The following is a 6690-nucleotide window of genomic DNA, read 5'->3' as shown; positions in this document are numbered from 1 at the left end:
ATTAAAGACACAAAAGCACAAGCGACAGTTTAACTTTAATTGTGGTGTAACTACGCTGGAAGTTCTTTCTCTAATGCTGTGGCTATTAAAGGATAAGTTCACCTAAATGTGAAAATGCTGTCATTATCTTCTTACCCCCATGTCGAACCAAAGTCCGGCGAAGTTTCAAAGTCCACAAAACATTTCTCAAGCTTCACAGCAGAACAGTGTTGCAGCATTCTCCAAAACATGGGAACTTTTTTAAAACAGAAAACAGAAAATGGCTCGTCCAGTGTGATCCAAGTCTCCGGAAGTCCTGAGATCCTTAATTGATTTGAAAATTTACACCTTCGACACTCGGTAAATCTTCTGCACCTACCTCAGACGGGGTGCACGTTAATGCTTTAATTTTAGTATCAACAATGAATATTTCAGTTCAAATAAAGGAAGTAAATAAAGTCTTTTCAAATTAATTTGTGATCTCAGGGCTTCCGGAGACTTGGATCACACCAGACAAGCTGTAAAAAGTCCCTAGCTATTTCAGTTGTTTAGGTGAATGCTGCAACACTGTTTTGCTCTGAAGCTCCAGAAATGTTTTGTACAATACAAAACTTCACCGGACTTTCGATCAGCATGGGTGTGAGGTCTCAACTAGTCTAGTGAGGCCAAAAAAAAAAAAAAAGGCATTTTTTTGGAATAAGGAGTGCCACTTGCAGTTAAACTCACAGGTTATGGGAACTCAACTCTGGGTCAGCAAGGTTGTTTGTTTCAGTCTACTCTCTTGGATTATGGATTAATCTGCAGACCTTAGACAACCTTAAAGTGTTGAGCTCACCAATCAACAGAGTTATGTCACGTTCACATTGCAGGCAAATCTTCTGAGAGACTTGTCTGTTTGGACAAAGACCATTGGCGAGAGCCTGTGACATCCAGTTAAGAGAACAATCCTACTCTGGCTCGAGTAAAAGAAAATTTCTCCTGAGACAGAGCTAAACTTTCCACATTCAGCTTTTCAGGATTATGTTCAAGTCAGTATATCACTTGCTAATATGCAGTTTAAATGTCTATAATGTACTTTCATAGCTACATTCCCAACAAAATAGCACATACATGCCAGAATTATCTATTGTGAAGCTGAGCCAGAAAAGTGATGAAACGTCTGTGTGATCTTTATCATGTACCTCTTTTCAGATAGGCCCAGGTGAGTGGGCTTGAAAGGGGGTCTTTGTCACGAAGAGAGGCACAGTAATTCCAGGGTCACGACCTTTTAGAGAGCCCCCCTCATTCCACATACAGGAAAGAAAGATCTGAACGCACCATTTTAGCTCCAGTGTGCCGGGTGTATGAGCTGTTTGGTATATTGGAATTAAGTTTAAGGCAGATGTTGGTTAACTAACCTCAGGCATCTCCTCTTTTGCGCAGCCTGTTTTCCAATTTCTTGCTGTCCTCATCATCAAGAGTGATAATAATAGCTTGGATAAGCACAGCATAGTAAGTTGATCCTGGTTTTGTAGGATCTTCTGGTTTAATCATTTCAAGTTTAAAAGGACACCACAACCATTGATAATGCTGATGAGCCCCAAAACAAAAACATTTCAGGAATTTAAACAGCCAGTTGCCCAGCTGAATCAATAATCTGTGACCTAGGGACTATAGAGGGAGTATATAGTGCCACTCTGTGCATAGTTTGCTGTGTCAGGTCAAGTCATTGTTGCTGTGTCGAGTCAGGGAAAAGAAGTTGAAAGAGGTTTCAGCTCTGTTGAAAGTGGCTTTAACTCAATGAATGACTGAGATCCTGTTATTTTAGAAATGTAAAAATAGGAAGGCCATAATAGTGCTGAGACTTCAGAACAGAAAAACTGTTAAACCAGAGAAACAAAATCAGCCTGTAATCAAATATAGGTATATGCAAGAAAGAAAAAAGAGATGACAAAGAACAGCTGATTATGCCTAGTCAGAAGAAGCAACACTGAGGAAAAACAGAAATCAAGATGAATCTAGAGATGCTTAAGCAATTACTGCTGCCATTTATAGCATCATACAAGTGCTGAGGGTGAATAATCTTAATACAAGAGCGCAGCTGAGAGCTGTAGAGCAATCATTCAACATTCATCTGCCACTGCTCTCTTTAAAATAATGTTGCAGCAATGTCACTGAATACCAGAGCAATTTTAACTACGGATCTGTATCAATGTACAGCAGGAATACTGAGTTCATTTTAGCTCTACACATCCCTTTTCTCTGGGGCTCTGACTGTATACTGCCTTCTGCCGTCTCCCAGCACACACAATAGGCCTCTGTGTGCACGGCCCGTGGAATGCTGCGAGATGGCAGGGCAGTGGGATAGCTGCATGGTGAGGATGGGGGTTGGTGGGTGAGGAAGGGTGTGGAAGCTAGGAGGATGAGGGAGGAGGGGTTGGTTTGAGGGTAGGGGAAGGGGAAGAGATGGCAGTGACGGACTGAGGGTGGTGATGGGGGGGCTGACCTCTCACAACTGTACAGGCGCATAGAGGCTCCAGGGGTCTAGAGGGTGTCTAGGTTTCGGCACAGTGACCACAGCAGAGGGGTGGCTGTGGTCCTCTGTGTACACACAAACTGGTGATGGGAGGGTAGTCAGCACCCACCTAGGAGAGAAGTGAGGACAGACAGGCCCTGAGGGCTAAAAGCGGCTCACAATGTATCCTGTCCCTCACAAAAAACTGACTGTGTCTAGATGTACAAGCTGTAATTAACCTAAATGGAATCATCAGAGGACACATAAGACACAAGTGAATAAAATACAGTCAAAGTGCGTCATTACTGTGGTAAACTCATCATTGTGGCTAAAGGAAAAGAGCAATAAAACCACATTTTGACAAATACATATTTTATAACTGTGATTTAATTACCAATCCATCAGGACTAAATAGCTTCACCAGCAGCCCCATGAGGCTGTAATGCTCATTACACATCAAAATGAATTGGTTTGTTGAATAAAAAAAACTTTGTAACTCTTGCCACACAGGTGTGGCAAAAAATGCTAAGTTTGGCCTGAGGGCAGAGCCAAAGGAAGGGCTATGGTATTACCTAAATCAATAGAGTTTATTTTCTGTACAAAGCCCATTTTAGGACATCTCAGACTTAGCTTGTCAGCCTCAGCTTTACCTTGTCAGACTTGGCTCAACTTTCAGGAGTTCAAGCTTTTCTTTGTTAGCCTTCAGTGCACAGCATTAGCCTCAACTGTACTTCAATCATGCAATCATGCTATCATCCTCTGAAACTAAAAAATATCCACTCCAACGACAAGTTTGGCTCTTCTCCTTCTCCCTCTCGTCGTCCTCCTTCTTCTTTTTCTTCTTCGTCTTCTTCTTCTGTGTTGTGTTTATTGGTGGATGAAAAATCAACTTTCAAGGTGCGAACAGCTACATAATGGATTGTTTGTAAATGCTGATCTTGTTAAGTCATCGAAAGCAATTTGGCTTCATATTATTGGCTCCATTTGCCATCTAGAATTTCACCAATACTGATAAATAGCTGATAAAAGAAATAATCCAAATATAATGATCCAATAATTTATCAGTCTGATATATATTGTGCATCCCTAATTTGGTCTACTGTTAACGTACATTTAGCATGTTACAATGGTTTGTTATTATTAAACCTGTAATAACTGATATTTTGGCCACTGTTGAACGTGACAACATATCACTGCTTTTTAAGTTGACATGGCAAACATGTTAGCAAACAGTCATTCATTTGGAGTCATGTGTTTGTCCACCTGGCAAATATGAGTCCAATATTTACGTTCTTTTAGCTCTGGTTTTGGTCTCTACCAACTCCTGAAGGAAATCAGCTCTCTATCTTCTATTTTCGGTGAGGCTTAACCGAAACAGTAAATTTGGTGACATCTGAATAATGAACCTACAGCTCCAGAACAAAATCTAGAGCTCCCACATTGTTGTGAAAATATCAATTATACTTATAAACTAAATATACTAAATTTGTTCATTAGTTTTTAAAAAAATGTATCTGTTGAGGACCATAATTGTCCATTGATAATTAAATATGCCAATAAATCTGCCATTAGATAGATGGATAGACCTTATCACTCTCTTTCTGTGTGTGAGAGACTATGTGGGTGAGGGTCAACTTAGAGGAGAGATGGAATTCCTTTCACCCTGGGTGGTGCAGGGATAATGGCCCTTATCCTTTAATTTGAGAGATGCATTAAACGATGCATTAAATCTCTACAAGCATTTAACAGTTTCTAATAAGGAGCTTCGTCTCACCATGCACTGTTCCTATTTCGTGACTCTACTTCATCTCTCATTATTACCATGCAGGCAGTCTTCTGTTTAACAGTGAAGCGGATTTTAGGCTTAACTGAAACAGTGAATGGGTTAAATTAAGGTGTTTTAGGCACTTTGTCTCTGTGTTAATAAAGCACACCGTCCAACATCAGTGGTGTATAGCAGTCTGAGTAGAATATGTTTTAAGGTCCAGAGGGGGTTTTGAGTGATTTGGAAAAATAAGCACGCATCAATCCTATGAAAATGGCAGTGTAATTGGTGTAATGTGGCCAGAGTAGGCTGATAATTAGGAGAAGTAATGTTCATTACCACACATTTGGCTGTGCTAAATATAATTTTAATAAAGAGTGATAGTTCTCATCTTTGGCCATCTCTTTTAAAGTTCTGAGATGCTGTTAACCAGTCCATTACTTTTATTTTCATTATGATCCCAAAGTAGAATTTTCATCTGATTGATCCAAACACAGCTCCAATCAAATTTCAACAGCTACTACACCTTTTCCTTCCTAAAGTCCCTGAAACTGGCTGTCCAAAGTGGTCTCTAAGCCAGGGCTTTATCCAGACCTCCAGATTACTGAGCCTGAATCAAAGCACCAGACCCGGTATGTTTCTTTTCCTGTGTGAGGTGGAGGGGGGAGAGGTTAAGTTTGTGCAGGCTTGGTGTGTGCAGTGAGGGGGGCTTTCTCACACAAGATGGAGGATGAAGGGACAAAGGTGGCATTCATTGGCCCAGGAATGGAAAACATTTTCGCCTGAAAACAGAGAAGCTACAACCGGCAGAGGTAGTGCAGAGAGGCCATGGGTTAGCATGCACCCCTTTGGAGAAGTCACACGCCTAGAAATGCAGAAGAGACCACCAGAACCAAGTGAGGCCTTGTTTAATTGGTAATGGAGATGACATCAAGTGACCCTTTTCAGTCTGCTTGAGAATTATTATTACAGTCTGCAAGCACGAAAAAAAAGGTAGAATGTGAATGTTTAGCATGTGTGCTGTGAAATGAAAAACTGGCATGGTGGGTTATCACCAGGATCCTCTACCATCTCTTGAATGATTTATATTGCCTTCATGAGACCCACATTGAAAAGAACAGGAGAAAATGTTTATTTTAGTTTAAGATAAACAGCAAAAGCTCAAAATTCAACTGTTTTAAAGTGCTCCATCACAGTCAGCCACTGTTTTACTGAGGAGCATCTCACTCAGGAGCTGACATCAAAGACAGGAAGCCAGACCTCAAACTCAAGAAATCACAAATTATTCAATGAGTTGTGTTTGAAGCACCGGGAAATCTGCCAAAAAACACCCTATGGAGAGGAAGGATCCGAGACACATGACTGTGATGTGTCCTCTCAACAAAACAACAGAGTCAGAGAACAGAGACTGACCTGGGTATAGGGTCCTGGAGTGAGTACGCCACCTAGAGGACAAGACAGTGATATTTTAGTGTGTCAGTGTTGGAAACTCACCATGGGGTGTCACCATTTAACAGCAGTAAAGAGGATTCTCTAGTCTGGTGGCAATCTGACTTATTACCTATTTACATTATTTAACAGACTGGATAACAACACATAGTGGACTTGTGATCATTTATACCCATCCATGGTCAGAATAAAAGATTAATAACAGATAAAATCTAGCTGATGTCAGATAAAACACACTTTATCATAGAGGATTTATTTATGCATGATGCAATACCTACAACTAAATACCTACAACTAAATCAACAAGTCAATGTCACATTTTCATCAGCACCCTCATCAATCATCTATATAAAACACTAACAATGGAAACATCAGCATAAAAATAAAATGTTTTGTAGAGGTAATAGTAGTTCTGCTACAGCAAAAGTTTTGTAAAGTACTGCACATAAAAACACACAGTACACAGGAAAATACAGTATTAATGAAATGTAAGGAAGAAATATAAAAGCACACAAATGACAGTAAAACTTTATCATAATTCCAGGCTTTGAGTGTCTCACTTCTGTGGTAACAGTTAAACAAACCTCTTTTCTGGCATATGCCCAGTTGTTCAAGGCCACACTATGTGAAATACTGTACTAGTTGGCAAATAAAGCTTATGTAAGGTCATATGAGCTTCTCCCTGCCTTTTAACTTAATTTTAACTCAGCCTGTGTTCAAATTTGGGGCAGAGTTATCGCTACAGTGATTTATGCCCATACAGTGCAGAATGACATTATTAATTTGTCCTTTATACTTTTGATTTAGAATATAATGCTCTCCAGTATCACTGAGTGAAAACGAGCTGATAATCATATTTTGTTCAAGTGGGAATTTTAATTGAAGTACAAATGTGATTTCCCCCTTTTGGAAACAGCAGCTGCATTAGAAAGCCACAGCGACAAGCTTGGTTCCAGCAGCCTCTGGTTAATGACCCCAGCCTCTGAACCAACGTGTTGTTGGT

Source organism: Pagrus major, chromosome 7, assembly GCF_040436345.1.
Source record: "Pagrus major chromosome 7, Pma_NU_1.0".
NCBI lineage: Eukaryota > Metazoa > Chordata > Actinopteri > Spariformes > Sparidae > Pagrus > Pagrus major.
This window is presented reverse-complemented; position numbering follows the sequence as displayed.